Source organism: Bubalus kerabau, chromosome 5 (assembly GCF_029407905.1).
Source record: "Bubalus kerabau isolate K-KA32 ecotype Philippines breed swamp buffalo chromosome 5, PCC_UOA_SB_1v2, whole genome shotgun sequence".
NCBI classification, from domain to species: Eukaryota; Metazoa; Chordata; class Mammalia; order Artiodactyla; family Bovidae; genus Bubalus; species Bubalus kerabau.
In genome coordinates this window covers 114178309-114200764 of record NC_073628.1, presented here as the reverse complement: position 1 = coordinate 114200764, position 22456 = coordinate 114178309, and the positions used below count along the sequence as shown (strand labels likewise).

The window sequence follows — 22456 nt, the reverse complement described above, 5'->3', positions numbered from 1 at the left end:
CTTAGCATATATCACATCGCATTGAAGTGATCTGTCCAGCTGCCTGTCTTCCTGTCTTGACTGTAACCTAAAACCTAGAGTCTGTCTCTGAGTCATCCTTATATCTGCAGCCCCAGTACAATTCGTGGCATAAAACTGACGCTCAGTAAATGTTTTCTGAAAGGTTGAATTCGAATTTGTAAACTTTCTGAGTAAGGCTGAAGAAAAGTGTAAAGTTGAGAAGTACCTGGTAAGTTGAGGTGATACTGACAAGCCAGACATTTCAGGCCAAAAGACATCACTTTTTATGATCTCTCAACAAAGGGTTGGGTCAGATGATTCATCTGACCTCTGACCTTCCCCCTGCTGACCTGAGAGAAGCGAAGGCAGTCTGCTGAGTGAAGCAGATGCAGGATACTCTGAGTGCTGACTTAGTTTCATCAGGAGATGGTGGAGAACAGTGCTTGTTATTGAAGGCTCCAGGGAATCAGTCTTCTCTTGCCTCAGGGTTGGTACTGCTGAAGGCAGTGTGTGTTTGTATGCGTGTGCACCACATGTGGGCACATGGTGGTCATGACAACAAGCAGGATGTTTTGAAGAAGCGCCAGGGTAAACAGGGAGCCATCTTAATCAGCCTGATTGTGAGGCACCTGAGACCTTGATGATGAAAGGCTTTATTAATTCGAACAGCTAATATTTTATCGATTATCTACTGTGTGCCAGGCAATATTCTAAATGTTTTGTGTTCGTTAACTCATTTAATCTTCACAACAACCCCAGGAAGCAGGTCTTCATTTTAGAGACTAGGAAACCAAGGCTCACAGAATTGAAGTGATACACTCAAGATTAGTCAGTTAAGAGATGTTAGGGCCAGGGACAACCCCGGGAGCAGGGCTCAGGAGCCCAGCTCTGGGCTGACTGCCTCGACTCTCTCATCCTGCTGTCGTGTCACGAGCCACAGCCGGTGCTGCCCACTTTTTGGGAGCCCAGGTCTGCAGCTGGTCACTAGGGATGACAAGGGGGCATTGATCTTTGAAGGGATGTGGGGAGTCCCACCTGGTGGGCTTTTGGGCACATGGGCAGCTGAGTTGTAGTCTGAGGGAAAGTCTCAATGGGAGCATATGTAGAGCTGTGATCTGTGGGGGGAAGAGCTGTAACCACTGGCCAGACAACAGGCTCCCACTGCACGCTCTAGTCCTGGTTAGAAGCTGGACTGGAGGCTGGTAGAGTGAACCCACCCTATGAGCACCCTTGCAGTGGAACCTGCTGGGGCTGAAGGTGGCAGTGGAGTAATTCAGCAAAGATCAAGAGGCTAAGTGCCAAGATCTGGGCTGGGAATCTACATACATTGACTCTAATACTCACACTGACCCTGCAAGGTGGATATTCACCCTGTTTACCAATAAGGAAACAGTCTCAGGGAGGTTAAGTAAAGAGCCCAACTTGCAGCATTAGTCTGAGCTGAGGTTTGAATCTGTTTCTGCTTGACTCCAAAGCCCATCTTTTTGACCCATGAGTCCTGCCTGTCCTGTATAGTGCCTGCTTTTTTTTCTTTTACTCTTTTCTTTTCCTCATTCTCTCTTCCTTTCTTCCCCTTCCTCCATCCCTTCATTCCTGAACTTCCTTCTGGATCATTAAAGGAGACCTGTGGCCTGTCTACAGGGTGGGGATATTTCCCCTGGATCTGAGGCAGCACGAGAATTGGGAGAATGGTGACCCACCCCATAAAAATTCACTGCTACATTCGATTTTAATCCCTAGGTGTCTGCAGTCAGATTTCACCTCAGATTCTGTCTTTGTCATTTTTCAACCTTTTCACATGCCTGGCAAGTTGGTGTATGAACAAAAGCTGAGTATGCAGCTCAGGGAGGGCCCAGCATTCCCTGTGGGGCTGGAAAGAGGATTCATGGTGCAGCTGTGGGATACACAGCCAGCTGGGGGCTGTGAGGCTCAATTGTGGAGACCCCCTGTGAGTCAGCAAGAGCATGGAATCCTGAAGGCCAAAGGCACTCGTAGCATATTGCTGAGTTGGACAGTGATGAAATCAATATTTTATGTTCTGGAGTCATGTGCTTGTTGAATGGGGTGGAGGAGAGACTGAGAGATAGAAAGTCCTGCAGGAATGGAGACCGTGTGATATGGGGATGAAATTAGATGATGGAGTGGGGATGGGAAGTCAGGGGCAGATGGAAAAGGCATCAAGATACTACAAAGGAGTAACAGAACGTGCTTGATTGTGGGCAGTGATAGTGCCATGGGATGAGAAGAGTAAAGCATCATAATAGAACTGGGGAAATTAGAAATGGGAGCTCATTTGGGGAGAAAAGGGTTAATTTTAAACAGTTTTTAGCATTTTTTGATTTTTAGGGAGGTATTTTGAAAAGGATTTGGTTGGAAATGCCTCCATTCTTGCAGAGACCATCCTTGTCTTTCAGAAATGTCTTTCAGTAATTTGAGAAATGTGAATCTCTTACCCATCTCTTCAGGACTCCTGAAGACAGAGATAAGCCTTCTGTTTCCAGTGATCATGGGCCGGATGAAGCCAGCTTCAGGATAATAAACCAGGTAATTATATCCATCCTTGCTATGACAATAAGGGTGTCGAGGCAGGCAAAGATTCATCAGAGGCAGCTTTGTTGGCAAGCCCCAGGGAGACTTGAGATAAAGGAACTGATTGTCAGAATCCATCGCTGCAGTGTGACACCAGGGGGTTGTAATGATGGCCGAGGGCCACATTGTGCCTCCAGAGTAAAGAACTGTAGAGATGAAAAGGAGAAAGACACCTACATCCTTGCATGGTACCTTACCAAGTCTGCGTGGATGATCTGGATCAGTAAGTAGAAATGTAGTGCAATAAATATTGAAAGAAACTTCTGTAAACATTCTAGAGGACAATGAAATTAGAAATAATAAGCAGATGGGCTTTTATTCAAGGCAAATCGTGCCAGATGGACTCAGTACCTCCTTCTTTTTTTTTTTTGGATAAAAGTACAAAGTTGGTGGATGAAGGGAAAATGGTACATTTGATGTCTTATGTTTGAAGATAGTTTAAAACATTTGAATCTTCCAAGAAGTCTGATTTGCAGAATTGGCTCAGAATACCTGGAATAGAAGCACATACCTGACAAAAAAAAGCTAGATAAATGCTGCTAATTGGGCAATAGAAAATGCTGGAACTCTGGACTGGTGGGAAAGCCTCAGGAGTGGTCTTTCAAGGGACCATTGAACTTTGGAGCCTGAAGGGACCTTAAAGATTGTCAGTTCCAACCCTCTAAGTATAAGGAAACTCAATCAAAAGGAGACTATGGCTTCACACAACCAAGGCTAGAACAAGGGTGACTTGACAATTAGTTCTGCAGAGTGCCAAGTCTGCTCTCTACCTAGCATCTCTCTTATCTAGGAAAGGAAATCAATATGTTCAAGTACATCCTGAAAGGATTCTAAATACAAAGATGAGATTATTGGACCCCAAGCAAACAAATGTGTATGTGTGTGTTCAGTCACTCAGACATGTCTGACTCTTTGTGATCCCATGGACTGTAGCCCACCAGGCTCCTCTGTCCATGAGATTCTCTAGGCGAGGATACGGAAGTGGGTTGCCATTTCCTCCTCCAGGGGATCTTGCCAAGCCAGGGATCGAACCTGTATCTTCTGTGTCTCCTGCATTGGTAGGTGGATTCTTTACCACTAGTACCACTTGGGTAGCAAAGCCTGAGATACAAATCTGTTTTGTCAAAAGTTTTACTTTCGTTTTAGTTTCAAAGGATTTGTTAAGAAAAGAAACCACTTGTTACACACACAATGAACAATTTCAACATTTAAGAGAGGATTATTTGACTTGATTTCAATATACAGTCTTTAAAAGAAAACAGAAACAGTAGAGAGAGATATTCAGAGAAGGCAATGGCACCCCACTCCAGTACTCTTGCCTGGAAAATCCCATGGACAGAGGAGCCTGGTAGGCTGCAGTTCATGGGGTCACTAAGAGTGGGACACGACTGAGTAACTTCGCTTTCACTTTTCACTTTCATGCATTGGAGAAGGCAATGGCAACCCACTCCAGTGTTCTTGCCTGGAGAATTCCAGGGGCGGGGGAGCCTGGTGGGCTTCTGTCTATGGGGTCACACAGAGTCAGACACGACTGAGGTGACTTAGCAGCAGCAGCTGTAGAGAGAGATATTACATCACCAAATTGGGTTGAAACCTACATCTAGACTTGAACAACACTGGGAAGTCCTGAGAAACAGCAATCTGGAGCCCCAAATGGAAGAGGTCCTGGTTGGTACATCCAGCTTACAGGTGAGACTTCACATTGCAGTTTTGGGGCTCCCGCTTATAACCTTAGGCTGTGAATGTCATCATCCATTTGTATGAAAAAAACGCAGCTCTGGTTTTTCTTTAGCCTTTACAGTGCTGTTTCACCTTGTGAATCATAAGATTTTCCAGACCCTGAAAGACTGACCAGGTCCTTGGGGCTCCAGAAATTCCAGGACCCTCTCCGTTTCTTATCTAAAGTGCTGCTTGGCTTGCTGGTAACAATTGGCGTGCTTGCAGGCTGGCACACAGTCCAGCTAAGGTCAGAAGTTAGTCAAAGGCCTGCTCTCCTACTTCTGAAGCCTCAACAAGACTACCTCCATTAAATTTCCCTAACAGGATCACGTCCCCTGAAGAGGGTGGGGGCCTCCAACAAAGTGGAGATGGTAGTTGAGAAACAACTGGGAGGCTTCACTCCAGGCCACACTCCTGAGATCCCGGCATGGCATTCAAGCCACTTTCAGTGGCACCAAGTCATCATTGCTGTGAAGCAACTATTGCCCAAGTGAGGGAATGACAGAAGTTGAGGAGGTTTGGTGACTTGTCCAACTAAGGTCCAACAGCAAGCTTGGAGCAGAGCTAGGATGAAAGTTCCCGTCTTCTGATTATGGTCAGGTTTTCTCTCACCCACGTTTTGCCTTTAGTAAAATTCTGATAGAAGCCTGGTCCTGCCTGACCCTGTTATTCCTCCAGAAAACTCCCTTCTTCCTCTCTTGGGTCCTTTCTCAACTTGTCTTTCTGCCCTTATACAGTTCCTGGATGCCTAGCGTAGCCTTCCTGACTTCACTGAATTCGCCCCATTCTTCATCAGATTGTATTAGTCTCCTTTCCCATTGCTGCCATGTTCTGAGCTCAGCCTCTGTCACCCTAAAAACGAATTTCCCCCATTGCCTTTACAGGTGATGGTTTCATCTCCCAAGTGTGCTTCCTCGTTTAAAAAACAAAACACACAAGGACATCTAGTGTATTGTTACCTACAGGGAAGGAGCCTGTCTGAGCACCATCGAGTCAATGCCTAAGAAATAGACCCTGCATTTATGAAGAGGACTGTGGGCTGGGAACTTTCCTAGGACCCCTCTCAATAGTTCTTCCTTTCTTATGTAGAGTAACTTATTTCCCCCAAACCCATATCCGAGCACCCTGTCTCTACAAAACAGGGGACCTTGCGATTATAAGGATTAGTCTTTTGGTGGGTGGCAGGTTGAATGGGGAGGGGATGTTAATAAGTAATTTTGCTCCCTTCACACATAATTTTTATTCAGTCAGAGTGTGGAAGAGTTTTTGCAACAGGTAGTGTTTTGTTTGAAAGAAGAGTCATTGTGATTAAAGAAAAAATGTAAGCTTATCTCTATTTCCTCTACTGCTGAAAAATAGCTCCTTGACCTTCACTGGTCCAGACTTTCTGCTCTGGGCAACCCATGGGGCAACACTGTTAAATACAATTCTTGAAATTTTTTTCTAAACCTCTTTCTTTTTTTTTTTTTTTTGATAAAAATATCCTCAATGCATCTGTACTAGGAAGCACTCTACTTACCGTATGCTATGTATTGACTATTTGTTTCTGTTCAATATTCATAGGTTGAAATCCTTACCCTCAAAGTGATGGTATTCAGAGATGGGGCCCTAGTAGGTGATGGGATCTTGAAGGTAGAACCCTCTTCAATGGGATTGCTGCTCTTCTATGGAAGATCCCAGAGTGATTTCCCATCCCTCTGCCATGTGGAGACATAGCCAGAAGGCAATGTCTGTGAACAAGAAACTGGGTTCTTACCAGATACTATTGGCACCTTGGTCTTGAACTTCCTGGCCTTCAGAACTGTGAGAAATAAATTTCTGTTGTTTACAATCCACCCAATCTGTGGTACATTGTTATGGCAGCCTTAACAGACTAAAACCCCATCCGATGACTACAGTATTTTTATTTTATATTTTTTCTTTTACTTACCTTCCATGCAGGGTGCAAAGCCATAAAGAAATGTGCCTTTTCCTCTTCCTCATGGAATGTGAGCTATTGGAAAGAGTGGTGTCTGAGCATCACCAGACTTGTGTTTTTCTCCTGAGTCTTTCACATGGGAGCCTTGGGCATGTGTCTTAACCTCTCTGTGCTGCAGCTGCTCCTGGGTCTGTTGAATTCAGTGCACTATGACCTCCCTGAAGGCAGGAAATATAGCCTATGTTTCCTTATAATGCCTGACACAACAGGAACAAATTTAGTAAACATTTGGGAATCTTACCTCTCAAAGTTGCTGAAACACATCATCACACACATCCATCACTAACAAATAGCCCTCAATACAATGCCAAATACATGCCTTTCATTACTTAATCTAATCACCATGATTCTGCAACACAGTTATTATCACTGTTTTGCAGAGAAGAAAACTGGGATAGAAAGAGATTAAGTGATTTACTTCTTTGCTTAGTTGGTAGCAAAGTCGGAATTTAAACTCAGGTCCACCTGCCTTTGTTCTACTAATCTATAGTCAGGACCTATGCTCCTCATGTAATAACAATACAGTTGCAAAGGACTTTTGACTTTTTAAATGTAACAATCAAGAAGCTTCTTTGCTCTAAGACACAGTAAGAAAAAGCCACAGATTCTGAAAAGGAAGACTGGAGGAGGCGGGAGGCGGGTATATCCCGTCCTTGAATGGTTTTCTCCAGGACAGTCCTTCTGAGGCCCCACCCTCCCCCAGTACTTGACCTGATTGACCCTGGCTGGTGGGCAGTTTCAGGGTTTGCCTCACTTCTGGGTTCAGATGCTCTATTTCTTTCACTCAGCTAGAGACTTTGGTGAAGTTATGGAGCCCTTCTATGTGCCACACGTTGTATGGGCCCTGAGTATACCCTGTGAACACGATGGGGCTTTTCTGTTTCTTTTAGGGACTTACATGCAAGGCAGGCAGCTGGAGAAGTAAACAGGCAGTTTCTTTGAACAGGTGATTATAGAGAGCTGCACAAGTTCATGGGGTCACATAACTCAGCCTCGGGAGCTGGGGAACGCACGCGACAGGAAGTGGCTTCTGTGTGAGGACCACGGGAGGAATGGCAGGCTAGCCTGGGGTAGGACAGAGGGAATAACCTAAACAAATCCCTGGAGGATAGAGAGAGCATTTTACATTTAGAGACTAAAATTTGCATTGTTTTCTTTTGATCCAGAGCCACAGTATTTCAGGAAGAATGCTCCCCCACCCCACACCACGCTCTGGTTTCATTCAGTAACGTCACTGTGCTTGTTTTCCGGCTCTAAGGTCAGACAAACCATCTCCTTCCCCAGTTCCTTCTGGTGGTGTTTACTGGGGTCCAGGCCTCTTAGGACTCCTGGAAGAGGTCATTTTAGTAACTGAAGGGCTCAATGACACACCTGCTTCATATAAAATTCAGCCTCAAAACAAGTAATATTACATCTGAGAGCTGTTAGCGTATTTATCGGGCATATATTTTTCACTCAGTGACAAGTGGGTGCTTAGAAGCAGGTTATGATACTCAGTTTTTACACTGAGTATAAACTGGTTTTTTTTTTTTTGGTGTATAAAATGCATGTAGAACATCCTAAGTGGCTTTTACTCAGTTATCATGTTTCTTCTTAACCTTCCCATGGCTAATAATAAGCAAATCCTATTTTTTCTCTTAAATCTTTCTTTGCAATCCCTCGTTGAAAGTTTGTCTTTTTTCTTTTTTTCTTTTGGTACCTCTTTGATAGGTTTGATTAATGTCTTTAGAAAAAGAAAAGATTAGTTTTTCTTACCCTATAATTAGCATTACTGCAGAGGGAGCCAGAAGCTGGGGCTGGTGAAAGAAAGCCTGGGACCGTGGCTTCATCTCCCGTGAGTGTGACCCCCACCTCCACGGGGAGCCGCAACAATGGGGCAGCCTCACTTGTGTTCAGTCTTCAAGTCTCTCCTCTTACTATTTTTGCAGTTAAAGATAGAAATCCCTCTATTTTCTCATTTGCTAGGAGAGGTCTCTCAAAGCATCCTGCCTATTGTCCCCAAAGCAAATCTACTCACAATGTGAAATATTGCATGTACAACTTTTTCTGGTTTTCTTTTTTTTCTCCCCCCAGGTTTTGCAAAGTAACACTGAAACCAACTTCTGCAGTGGAGTGAATCTGCCCAGGGGATATTTTTTACCCTGAATAACAATAACTCCCCTAAGAGTGGAAGTTGCTTTTTTGCAGAGCTGTATTATTGTTATTTGGGACTGATTGACTGTCAGTCTTTTCTGCCAGAAACAGAAATGCTAATCAAGGCTTCAGCACAATGGGACTGGGGCTCACACGTCTCTACATCTCTCAGATCCACGTGGACAACGGTTTTGCTAAATCTCATTTTTGTAGGTCTTTCTGGAGATGCGGCCTGTAAGAAACTAGCAATCTAGAGAATGTTCTAACTGAGCTCATTGTAGTACATTTTTCACCAAATTACATTAGCATACAAAACTTGGATTATTGATTTCTTCTTTACTTGTGGTTTCTGGGCAGAAGTCCAGTTTATAGAAGCAAAGAGAATATGCACACACGAGTTGAGATTCATCTATTTGTTTATTTGTTCTTTATTTTAGAAACCTGGGGCATGATTCAGAGAGGTGGTGTGACTTTGTACTCTTGATTTTCTCTACCTAGCACCTCCATTAGGCTGCACTCAATCCTTCCATGGCACAGGCTTTATATTTTGAATTCAAACTGGAGAGGGAGGAGTAGGCAGGGAACCATTTGCCAGGGACAACAGAATACCTGCCTTTTGCTAAATACCTACTGGATGTCAGGCAGTGATGACCCTGTACTTACAAGATCTCTTCTGGGGTATATCCTTATTTTACAGATAAGGAAATTCAAGCTTACTGAGGTTAAGCGACGTATTTCAGGTCACCTAGAAGCAAGTGCAAGATTAGTGGCTGTTCACTTTAGAAAACAGTCTGCAGTTCCTCAAAAGGGTAAACATAAGAGTTACTGTGTGTGTGCTCAGTCATGCCCAACTCTTTGCAACCCCTTGGACTGTAGCCTGCAAGGCTCCTCTGTCCATGGAATTTTCCAGGCAAGAATACTGGAGCAGGTTGCCATTTTCCTACTCCAAGGACAGAGTTAACATATGACCCAGCAATTTCATTTTTAAGTGTGTCCCTAAGAGAAGTAACAACATTCAGTTCAGTTCAGTTCAGTCACTCAGTCGTGTCTGACTCTTTGCGACCCCATGAATCTCAGCACGCCAGGCCTCCATGTCCATCACCAACTCCCGGAGTTCACCCAAACTCATGTGCATCGAGTCGGTGATGCCATCCAGCCATCTCATCCTCTGTCGTCCCCTTCTCCTTCTGCCCCCAATCCCTCCCAGCATCAGAGACTTTTCTAATGAGTCAACTCTTCGCATGAGGTGGCCAAAGTACTGGAGTTTCAGCTTTAGCATCATTCCTTCTAAAGAAATCCCAGGGCTGATCTCCTTCAGAATGGACTGGTTGGATCTCCTTGCAGTCCAAGGGATTCTCAAGAGTCTTCTCCAACACCACAGTTCAAAAGCATCAATTCTTCAGCGCTCAGCCTTCTTCACAGTCCAACTCTCACATCCATATATGACCACAGGAAAAACCATAGCTTTAACTAGACAGACCTTTGTTGGCAAAGTAATGTCTCTGCTTTTCAATATGCTATCTAGGTTGGTCATAACCTTCCTTCCAAGGAGTAAGCGTCTTTTAATTTCATGTCTGCAGTCACCATCTGCAGTGATTTTAGAGCCCAGAAAAATAAAGTCTGACACTGTTTCCACTGATTCCCCATCTATTTCCCATGAAGTGATGGGACTGGATGGCATGATCTTCGTTTTCTGAATGTTGAGCTTTAAGCCAACTTTTTCACTCTCCACTTTCACTTTTATCAAGAGGCTTTTTAGTTCCTCTTGACTTTCTGCCATAAGGATGGTGTTCACACAAAAACTTATACACCAATGATCATAGAAGCATTATTCATAACAGCCAAAAAGTAGAAACAACCCAAATATTCTTCAACTAGTGAATGAATAAATAAAATGTGGTCCATTTGTATAATGAAATATTATTTGACCATAAGAAGAAATGAAGTTTTGCTATAGGCTGAGCCTGGATGAATCTTAAAAACCTTTCGTTAAGTAAAAGAAGTCAGTCATGAAGGCATATACATTGCATGACTCTGTTTATACAACATGTCCCGAATGTAGAGAAAATAGATTAGTGATTGCCAGTGGCTGTAGGGAGAGAGCTTGGGGGCAATGGAGAGTGACTTATAATGGTTCCAGAGTTTCAGTTTTGGGTGATGAAAAAAAAATCCCCCGGAATTGATTCTGTTTGCCTCTCAATTGCTTCTAAATTCTAAATTGACTTTAAAATTGATTGTGATGATAGTTGTACAGCTGTGTGAATATACTAAAACCCACTGAATTGTACACTTTAAATGGGTGAATGGATGTGAATAATATCTAAATAAAGTTATAAAAAAATCAGTGGCTACTGCCCACGATGCTTATAGAGAGAGATGATACTACTCAGATTGGGGAGTAATGCGAGATGTTTCTACTGACAGAGACCAAGGTACCAAACAGCAAGCAGCAGCATCTAGCTTTTAAAATATTTACTAAGTACCTGACACTGTGCTCAGCACCTTATATATGATATCTAATTTCATCATCGAGCTAACCCCATGAGCTTTGTGTTACTTTTACTCTCATTTTCTAGGCGGAAATTGAGATTTAGACTCAGTAATTTTCTCAAGGTTGCCTATCTATTAAGTACTATAGCTGCCTCTTCTAAATAAAGACCTTGGAAACAACTGTGTTGATTTGTCCAACTTCCGCATGGTATAGTAATGGCTAAGAGAGGAGAATCTGCAGCTAGATGACCTGGGTGTGACCCAGCCTCTGCCTCCTAGGTCCTGTGTACCTGTGAGCAAGCTGCTTAAAGTCTGAATTCCACTTTTTCCTCTATATAATGGGATAGTAAAAGTATTAATCACATAAACATAAATAAAGGGTGCTGCAGTCGTGTCCGACTCTGTGCGACCCCATAGGCGGCAGCCCACCAGGCTCCCCCGTCCCTGGGATTCTCCAGGCAAGAACACTGGAGTGGGTTGCCATTTCCTTCTCCAATGCATGAAAGTGAAAAGGGAAAGTGAAGTCGCTCAGTCGTGTCTGATTCTCAGTGACCCCATGGACTGCAGCCCACCAGGCTCCTCCGTCCATGGGATTTTCCAGGCAAGAGTACCGGAGTGGGGTGCCATTGAAGGTTGGAGATTAAATGAGATAGTATATGGGAAGCATCTAGGACAGTGCCTGGCACATAGTAAGTGCTCAGTACATGTGAGCTATTATTATATACAGCCACTGGGGGATGGGAAGACAGGGATGCACAAGTCGAAGCTTTTGGCTCAGCTACAGTCTAGTGGGGAAGGTGAGTATAGACAGAATTGAAATCGGGGATGACGGTGGAGAGCAGAAGCGCAGAGGCCGAGTAGTCACGAGGATGTGATGCACGAGGGCCACTCTCGCTTGTGGTCCTAGATCTTTGGTCTTCTAGGCTCTGGTATGAGAGTCTTAACTGCAGCCGGATTTTCCTCCCTTGCCCTCAAGGTTTCAGGCATACGTAAGAATCTGGGGAGTTTCATGGTTTTGCTTTTCCTGACAGCTTGGTAAAAACATAACACTAGAAAGGATAGAGCAGAGAGAGTAGAAAAGGTCTTTTATTTGGGCTTCTTGAATATTTACCATTAGAATCTTAGGCTATTATAACAGAAATTTGATCAGGAGATGAAGAGTCTTGAAAGAAGAATCCGTGAGGTTTGTTCATTCTCGATGTGGGTGTTTCCTCCTATTCCAATTACATGAACCTGAGGGATATGTTGGAGGTTTGCTAGTCATTAAGAAGCATGAACTGAGATTTATAAGTAAATAAGCCTATATATATGTTATATCTAAAAGTTGAAAGAGAGAGGGAGAATGAATTCAAAACAGGAGATTAGGTTTCCAAGTATGAAGGGCAGAAGGGAGAACCAAGTATATGGAGAAACTGTTTGATGCATGTGCTTCTGTTTTAGTTCCCTGCAAGGCATAGTACCTCTTGCCTGGAAAATACCATGGACAGAGGAGCCTGGTAGGCTGCAGTCCACGGGGTCGCTAAGAGTCAGGCATGACTGAGCGACTTCACTTTTACTTTTCACTTTCATGCATTGGAGAAGGAAATGGCAACCCATTCCAGTGTTCTTGCCTGGAGAATCCCAGGGATGGCAGAGCCTGGTGGGCTGCCGTCTATGGGGTCGCACAGAGTTGGACACAACTGAAGTGACTTAGCAGCAAGGCATAGTAGGCCTTCAACAAATATTTGTCCAATCTGAACAAATAGATGGTTTATATTCTAGTTCATACATTAGGGATGACCTCTATGACCTTCAGATTCCAGATTTATGTTTACGCTCTGAGAAGTTATTCAGAAAATCAAGCGATAAGTGAAACCACCTCTCTCGGGCATTCTCTCGGCTCCATTGTCCATCCTTGGAGGGCCTGAAGGCCAATCTGGTAACCCATCCTGGCTGCTCCTTAGAATCACCTGGGGAGCTTTTGAAACATGTGGCTGCTGGGTTGGGCCTCAACCCAGAACAATCAAATCAGACTCCCTGGGGGAGGAGCCTGGACGTTGGCAATTATCTTTTCAAATCCTCCCCAGGTGATTTTCATAGAATTCAGGGGTGAGAAGCGTGGGGCTAAGGCGTCTGTAGATGGGAAATGCAGGGGCTACCTGCCAGAAACCTTGGTGTGTGGTTGACCAGAGGCATAAAACCACAAGTCTATCCTGAAGGAGTGTGGAAGTGTCCATCACCCTTCAGGTTACCAGGGTTATTTTCCAGAGATCTCTCTAAGCTTGGAGTGAAGACATCCCCACCTGGGGCAGAGAGGAAGCTGGAAGCTTGGCTGCAGAGAGGAGGGAAGCTGTGGTAATGAAAAGGCACTGAACTCCCAGGGGCTTCAGTGCTGTAATTTTGAGATTTCCTATAACCTGAGACTAGGTACCAAGGGGAGGGTGTGTGGGAGGGGATGGGCCACCCCAGAGGTGGTCTCCTTGGAGGTGCTGAGCTGGGTCAGCGGAAGGCTCCACACCTCCTGCGAGGGCGGCAGCATTCTCTGGAGACCCGGCTCCACGGCACTCTGGGACTCTCACTGTCGCTCTCTAACAAGCCCATTAAGATGATCAAAGAGTCACTGGAGAGTTCTGGGGGCCTCTGGAGAGTTTGGAGAGTGTGTCTGCGACCACGGGAGCATATACATCTTGCCCTGAACTGAACGGCCGAAGGACGATCCGCTTGTACTTTCAGTAGGACCAGACTCTCAGCCATATAGCTCTGAGTGCTCCCTGCTTAGCAGAAGCATCCTAGAAAAGATAACTGGCTTCTAGAGGCAGCGTGGCTCCTTCAGGGTCTAAGCTTTCCTTCAGCAAAGGATGTTGTTAGGTCCCCTGTGGAGTTTGGGGTATCAGGGAAAATGTAGGTTCCAGGAAGGAAAATTTTTATTGTTCTTGAATCAGGAGAATTAGATTATCAATGTCAACCCTTCTCCAAAATGCATTTGCACTCACATTGCTCTCTGCTGCCTTCTCTAGAATCTCTCTGCAACCCACTTTCACCACACCATATCCCCTTCCTCTCTCCCTTCCTCCTCCCTCCCAAAGATTCCATCTCAACTGTTCCCGCTTGATAGAATTTCCCACAAAGGTGCATTTATTACTGACCAGCTTCTTTATCTTGGATAGTATATCACAAGTAGTCAAGACTATTGCTCTTGAAGGTAGTTTCACAGATTTAAGATGAAGAAACAGTATCCATATAGTTCCAAAGTCAAGGAAGTGTGATAGCCAGACAGTAAAAAGAAAAAAAAATAAGACTGTTGGAGAGTGGAATTTTACTCACTAGAGCCAGCTTGGACTTTAGATATGAAACATTTGATTTATAGTTTCTATTTCACGCTGATAGAAAACTCTGCTTACCCTTATTGGAAGGTCAAATGTGTTGGGTTCTCTAGATAAGGTAGTTGTTAAAATCTATTTCACATTCAAGGAAAGGGGTGCTTGTTATTCACCACATTCCTATTTTAATTATGATTTTCCTGGCACCATTTTTAACAAGAGGAACCAAAGGCCTGCAAGGAGTGATTTCTCCTATCAGTTCGTAAGCCTGCCTTTCCCCCTCCAAGGAACTGCTCCAGCTCCACAGATGAAACGTGATGGAGGATTGAGTGATTACCTGGCGGATCTGAACAGTGTGGAGTCAGCAGTCAATTAGAATAGTTCAATTATGAAAATCCTTTTCTCTCCCATCTTCTTTGCTCTAGAGAATGATCATCTTAACTCCTGTTGCTCCACCCACCCTGACTTGCAGCTCCTTCTCATCCTCCTCTCTACTTGGGTCTTGGCCCCCCACCAGCCTAGCCCTTATCTTCCCTGCCTCCTGGGAGAGGGAGTCCTCATCTTTGTCCTTTCCCAGGTGAGTGGACTCAGAATTGAGCCGCCCTTGAATTCTCATGGCATTTCCCAGGTGTGAGCCCACATCTCTGAGACTGTACGTCAGGCTTCTAGAACTGCCCTTGTCTGAGACTCTGTCTGCACACCCTGTGGGCTCCATGGGCTTTTGCATGGATGCTGGTGCTGCGTGTTCTTGCCGGCTTCCCTCATGAGGGACAGAGGCCTGTTCCTAGCCCGGAGTGAGGAGGGGGCCTGCTCCCAGGCACAGACCTCAGGTCCAGGCACACAGCCCCACAGGCTTTTTGGAAACAGCTGTGTCCCCTGACAACTGGCGCCTCCAGGGACTTCCTCTTCACCATAGTGTCAAGCACTTGCTTGTGTCTTGGCTAGAGGCAGCCAATCCCATATTTGATTGATCCCCGACTGTCGGCCACATCTTCACCACAGCAGCTATCTGGTTATAGGCCTTAAACTGGTCTCTGGCATTTCTTGCTGGCAATATGAGCACCATGTGTGTGTGTGTGTGAGTGTGTGTGTTAGTTGCTCAGTCATTTCCAACTCTTTATGACCCCATGGACTATAGCCTGCCAGGCTCCTCTGTCCATGGGATTTTTCAGGCAAGAATACTAGAGTGGGTAGACATTTCCTCCTCCAGAAAATCCTTCAAAATCAGGGATCCAACCCACGTCTCCTGCATTGCAGGTGGATTCCTTACCATCTGGGCCACCAAGGAAGCCCGTGAACCACCATACTAGATATTTATTCCTTTATTCCCTCACTTAATACATGTTTATTGAGCATCTAGTATGCACCAGGCCCTCTGCTGGATGCTGGGCACTAAGAGTTAAACACTACACACATCTTACCCTTAAGGAATATGTGTTAGTTTGCCAGGGCGGCAGAGTACCACAAACTGGGTGGCTTAACAATACAAACTTGCCCTCCATGGTTCTGGAGGCTGAAACTCTGAGGTCAAGGTGCTGGCAGGGTGGATTCCTTCTGAGGCTGTGAGCAAGCGTCTGTTCTAGGCCCCTTTCCTAGACTCATTGATATCATCTTCTCCCAGTATCTTCACATTGTCTTCCCTCTATGCATGGTTGTGACTGTGTCCAAATTTGCCCTTTGTATAAGGACATCAGTCATGTTGGATTTGGGACCCACTCTGCTCTGGTATGACCTCCTATTAACTAATTACATCTGCAGTGACTCTATTTCCAAATAAAGTCAAATTCTGAGATGTGAGTGGGCGTGGTTGGGACTTCAACATACTGCTTCTGAGGGGCTCAATTTCACCCATAGAGGTAAGCAGGTCATTTTATGGGGGCAGTAATGGTAATAAGAAGTGTGTGTGTGTGTGTGTGTGTGTGTGTGTGTGTGTGTATGTATATATATCAGTTCAGTTCAGTCGCTCAGTTGTATCTGACTCTTTGCAACCCCATAGACTGCAGCATGCCAGGCCTCCCTGTCCATCACCAACTCGCGGAGTTTACTCAAACTCATGGCCATTGAGTCAGTGATGCCATGCAACCATCTCATCCTTGGAGTCCCTTTCTTCTGCCTTCAATCTTTCGCAGCGTCAGGGTCTTTTCAAATGAGTCAGTTCTTTGTATCAGGTGGCCAAAGTATTGGAGTTTCAGCTTCAACATCAGTCCTTCCAGTGAATAATCAAGATCAATTTCCTTTAGGATGGACTGGTTGGATCTCCTTGCAGTCCAAGGGACTCTCTAGAGTCTTCTCCAACACCACAGTTCAAAAGTATCAATACTTTGGTGCTCAGCTTTCTTTACAGTCCAATTCTCACATCCATACATGACTACAGGGAAAACCACAGCCTTGACTAGACGGACCTTTGTTGGTAAAGTAATGTCTCTGCTTTTTAATATGCTCTCTAGGGTGGTCATAACTTTTCTTCCAAGGAGTAAGCATCTTTTAATTTCATGGCTGCAATCACCATCTCCAGTGATTTTGGAGCCCCCCAAAATAAAGTCTGCCACTGTTGCCACTGTTTCCCCATCTATTTGCCATGAAGGGATGGGACTGGATGCCATGATCTTAGTTTTCTGATTGTTGAGCTTTAAGCCAACTTTTTCACTCTCCTCTTTCACTTTCATCAGGAGGCTCTTTAGTTCTTCACTTTCTGCCATAAGTGTGGTGTTCTCTGCATATCTGAGGTTATTGATATTTCTCCCAGCAATCTTGATTCCACCTTGTAATTCATCCAGTCCAGCATTTCTTATGATGTACTCTGCTTATAAGTTAAATAAGCAGAGTGACCATATACAGCCTTGACGTACTCCTTTTCCTATTTGGAACCAGTCCAGTGTTCCATGTCCAGTTCTAACTGTTGCTTCCTGACCTGCATACAGATTTCTCAAAAGGCAGGTCAGGTGGTCTGGTATTCCCATCTCTTTCAGAATTATTCACACTTTGTTGTGATCCACAGAGTCAAAGGCTTTGGCATAGTCAATAAAGCAGAAATAATGTTTTTTTGGAACTCTCTTACTTTTTCAATGATCCAGCAGATGTTGACAATTTGATCTCTGGTTCCTCTGCCTTTTCTAAAACCAGCTTGAACATCTGGAAGTTCACAGTTCATGTATTGTTGAAGCCTGGCTTGGAGAATTTTGAGCATTATTTTACTAGCGTGTGAGATGAGTGCAATTGTGTGGTAGTTTGAGCATTCTTTGGCATTGCCTTTCTTTGGGATTGGAAGGAAAACTGACCTTTTCCAGTCCTGTGGCCACTGCTGAGTTTTCCAAATTTGCTGGCATATTGAGTGCAGCACTTTCACAGCATCATCTTTCAGGATTTGAAAGAGCTCAACTGGAATTCCATCACCTCCACTAGCTTTGTTCATAGTGATGCTTCCTAAGGCCCACTTGACTTCACATTCCAGGATGTCTGGCTCTAGGTGAGTGATCACACCATTGTGATTATCTGGGTCATGAAGATCTTTTTTGTACAGTTCTTCAGTGTATTGTTGCCCCTTCTTCTTAATATCTTCTGCTTCTGTTAGGTCCATACCATTTCTGTCCTTTATTGAGCCCATCTTTGCATGAAATGTTTCCTTGGTATCTCTAAGTTTCTTGAAGAGATCACTCATCTTTCCCATTCTATTGTTTTCCTCTATTTCTTTGCACTGATCACTGAGGAAGGGTTTCTTATTTCTCTTTGCTCTTCTTTGGAACTCTGCATTCAAATGGGTATATCTTTCCTTTTCTTATTTGCCTTTTGCTTCTCTTCTTTTCAGACCTATTTGTAAGGCCTCCCCAGACAGCCATTTTGCTTTTTTGCATTTCTTTTCCATGGGAATGGTCTTGATCCCTGCCTCCTGTACAGTGTCACGAACCTCCATCCATAGTTCATCAGGCACTCTATCAGATCTAGTCCCTTAAATCTATTTCTCATTTCCACTATTTAATTGTAAGGGATTTGATTTAGGTCATACCTGAATGGTCTAGTGGTTTTCCCTACTTCCTCCAATTTCAGTCTGAATTTGGCAATAAGGAGTTCATGGTCTGAGCCACAATCAGCTCCCAGTCTTGTTTTTGCTGACTGTATAGAGCTTCTCCACCTTTGGCTGCAAATAATATAATCAGTCTGATTTCAGTGTTGACCATCTGGTGATGTCCATGTGTAGAGTCTTCTCTTGTGTGGTTGAAGAGGATGTTTGCTATGACCAGTGGAAACATATATATATATATATATATGTTTACAGTGGACCTAGTGAGTGGAGATTAGTTCTCTTCACTTTTCAGAGTAGACACACCCTAATATTTATCATGTGATAACTATGTACCAGGCGTGATTTGTGTCTCCTGAGAATATCCTGCGTGTTGAACACTATCCAGTGATTTATGTGCATTGACATAACCCTGCGAAGAAACTGAGGCCCAGAGAGGTTATGTAAACAGACCAGCTTCATACAGTAAGGGATGAGAAGCAGATCACGTATATTTTATCAGGAGTGAATCACTTAGACTTTTTATCCCCCACCTCCCTGTAGCACCAGGCTCTAATATTACGGATCTCACTATTGTTTTAGATCTTGCCCCTCACAGGGTGAGGCTCACAGAGATTACCCTGTAAGGCAGCTCTCTGAGTCAGGCCTGCAGAAGCCCTATTGCTCCAGGCTTTTCATCCCTGTGAGCAGAACCTCGCCCCTTTGGGTCTTTAAAATAAGCACCCCCCCATCCATCTCGGGTTCTATTGGTTACCTGTGCTATATCTTTCAAATATAGTTCTACTCATTTGCTAACTTGCTTAGTGTTTCTCTTCCTGATAGAGTATACGCCCCATGAGGGTAAAGAACCAGTGTTACTGGTACCTAGCACCCTGCCTGGACCACAGAGGCTTTACAGAAAGACCTATGGGTAAATGGAATCCGCTACAGATAAAGCAGATTTCTTTGGAGCCTTCTCCAAAATGAGATTTTGGTAACGCGCAGGGCATGAAATGACTCTAGGAACTCTGGGAACTCATAATAGATAATTGAGTAAAAATTAGACACTTAGAGCATCCTCGCTGGTCCCTGGCACAGCTGCAGAGGACACAGAAGATGTGACTCTTTGCACCAAAGTCTCATTACAGTGATTACTGATAATTATCATCCTAAGTGGAGCAGAGAACCTTTCTACAGCTCTTGCAGTGTAGCTACAGGTTTCAATTTCACTTAAAGTATTGATTTCCCTCCCAGAACCCCATCCACATTTTTTCTTCTAACAGTGGTCCTCTCCTGCTGCTTTGTAGGAACAGGCTGTATGTTCCAGGCACACTTGACTGGACTGAATTCATGTGGAGGGGAGTAATTTATGGACTAGGCATCCCTGAGGTGGTGGAGTCAGGGCAGGTTGCTGATGTTGGAAGGCCTGTGTTCTTACCCCGGGATACATATAATTCATACTTTATTATGAGATTGGGTGTCCTCATTTGGGTAAAAAGGGTAAAATAATTTCTGTCCTGCCCGCTTCACAGACTGTTAGAGTTCAATTAAGATAATGCACAGAAAGCATTATGACCCAGCATGTGTGTGTGTGTGTGTGTATGCACACACACGCTAAATTGCTTCAGTTGTGTCTGACTCTTTGTGACCCTATGGACCTCAGTCCTCCAGGCTTCTCTGTCCATGGGATTCTCCAGGCAAGAGTACTGGTGTGGGTTGCCATGCCCTCTTCCAGGGGATCTTCTGACCCAGGGATCAAACCTGCATCTCTTATGTCTCCTGCATTGGCAGGTGGGTTCTTTTCTACTATCACCACCTGGGAAGCCCTCATGACCCAGCATAGTGATTAGTGAAGTCGCTCAGTCATGTCTGACTCTTTGCGACCCCATGGACTGTAGCCTACCAAGCTCCTCTGTCCATGGGATTTTCCAGGCAATAGTACTGGAGTGGATTGCCATTTCCTTCTCCAGGGGATCTTCCCGACCCAAGAATTGAACCCGGGTCTCCCACATTGTAGACAGACGCTTTACCGTCTGAGCCACCAGGGAAGTCCTGACCCAGCATATACACATGTAAAGTGTAATTACCTGGCAGCAGCATGGCAGAGTGGAAAGAACAGGAGCATTGGTATCTGACACATGGGCTCAAATTTCACTGCTTATTAGCTGTGACTTAAGTTATTGAAAAATCTGTGTTTCCATTTTGTCATCTGTGGAATGGGAAGAATAATATCAACTTTACATGCATATGAGGGCTAAAGGGAATGATAGTTGAGTGGCTCTTGGCATTTAGTAGGTGCAGTAGTAATAGTCTTCCTATTTGTTTTACTTTCTTACTTAGATAATGCCCTTCTATCAGTATTATATTGCTGTCATAACAAATTGCCACAGAGTTAGTGGCTTAAAACAATACAAATTTGTTATCTCATTGATCTTTAGGTCAGAAGTCTAGTGGACTTGGCTGGTTTCTCAGACTGTCTGACTGAAATGAAGGTGTATTGGCAGGCTCTGGGAGATGATCTGCTTCTAGGCTCATTCAAACTGTTGGCAGGATTGAAGTACCTCTGGTTGTAGGACTGATGTCACCATTTCCTTTTTGGCTGGTGGCTGGGGAGTTGTTCTCAACTTCCAGAGGTTGCCCACATTGCTAGGCTTATGGCTCCCTTCCTCCATCTTCAAGCCAGCCATGGCTGCTGGACTCCTTATATCAGATCTTCTGACCTTCTCTTCTGCCTCTCTTCCCTTTTTAAGAGCCTAAGTGATTATGTTGGGCCCACCAGAAGATCCAGAGCCCTATTTTGGGATCAGTAAACGTAAATAGGTCCATTTTGCCATGTGACCATTTTGTGACAGTTTAACACACAAAAGTTCCAGGGATAAGAACATGGACATCTTTGGTGACCTTTATTCTTCTTACTACAACCCTATGTTGATATCCTATTGCTTCATATGTATTAACACTATCTCCTCAATAAGATCTAATATTCAAGGTACTCGTTCAATGCCTGGCATAGAGTAAGCGCTTGACAAATATTAGCTTCAATTTTTGCTATTGATAAGCAGTTGGCAACAAGTCTTTTAATTTTCCCACCAGTCCTAGTGTATCCACGTGGCTGAGGGAATATCACCTTTACTCTCTATTTTCATTATCTCCAGAAAGTGTTTTTGGTCACAGCCCTTGCCCACTAGGCTGGGTTCAGTGCCAATCCTTTGTGTTAATGAATCATAGGACTTAACTTTGTTTAATTTCCCTTGCATCTCTCCATATAACTCTTCCGTCAGACTCTCAGCTTTTTGAGAACAGAAACTACTGCTTTTACTTGTATCATTTAGTAGAGTTTCTGGTATACAATAGATGCTCAATAAATGCTTATTGAATACATGAATGATGAGAATCTATTACACACTTAAAAATAATTGATCAAATGATTACTGGTTGGAATGCATCACTTGTACAACAAAAATATTGAAACACTCAAGGGGAAACGTATGTACCTGGATGCCGTACTTTCTAAGAGACTTGTCTTTACACAGAGGTTTATTGAAAGATAAATATAGGTTGTGTTTGTGATTCTCTAGGCAGATCTTGTGGAGGAAGGCAGTACTGAAATTGCTGCAGACTTGTGGTAAAAATGGCTTGGCATTCACTGAATGATTTTGCCACTTTTTTTCTCTGAATGCATCAGAGAACAAACAAATACAGAATTGAAATCAAGCCATATCAGCTTGGCTTACTTCTCATTTGCTTACTTACTGGGACTTATTATATCTAACAGCAAAATTGGACCCTAGTGTTATTTCTCTTGGAAATTCTAAGTAGCTCTTCCTTCTGCTTTTTCCCTCCCACATGTCGAATGCTCATTTTCTATCCATTTTGTCAAGTCTCTTAACAATACTGCAAAGAGACAGTGGTCAATAATGATCAAATAAGAGCAATGTTCATAGCATACTATATTTACTGTTGATGTCTGTATGCTTGTTTTCAGTATTTAAATATTTTATCTATTTCAGTTTGTTACATTGATTCCAGATCAGCCAGGAGGCTGGCTCCTCTTGCCTGGGCCTGAATCCGTTCACAGCTATTTTGAGCTTGGCTGGTCCTTTTGCAATAATTGCTCCCACTCAGGGACTTGGGTCTTTTGATATTTATTTTTAGGTTCAATATAGTCACCATTATTTTAAAGGAACAGTTTTATTATCTGAAACAAACAACCACAAATAAAAAATTGGAGCCAAATCACAGGTCTCAGGA

The 22456-nt window shown here is 43.9% G+C and overlaps 2 long non-coding RNA genes across 3 annotated transcripts in view; both read left to right on the top strand.

Moving 5' to 3' along the window:
• The first annotated feature begins 353 nt into the window (after positions 1-353).
• LOC129654044 (uncharacterized) lies at positions 354-8824 on the top strand. Of its 2 annotated transcripts, none has more exons than XR_008715356.1 (3): positions 354-487; positions 2466-2544; positions 8360-8824. It is a non-coding gene; the product is annotated as an uncharacterized LOC129654044 (long non-coding RNA). The 2 variants fall into 2 exon arrangements; XR_008715355.1 differs by lacking the exon at positions 354-487 and adding an exon at positions 1447-2014.
• A 4152-nt stretch (positions 8825-12976) lies between these two features.
• LOC129653260 (uncharacterized) overlaps positions 12977-22456 on the top strand; it is a 45583-nt gene continuing 36103 nt past the window's right edge. Inside the window, exon 1 of the long non-coding RNA XR_008715021.1 lies at positions 12977-13243. This is a non-coding gene — a long non-coding RNA (uncharacterized LOC129653260). The remainder of the gene's footprint in view (positions 13244-22456) is intronic.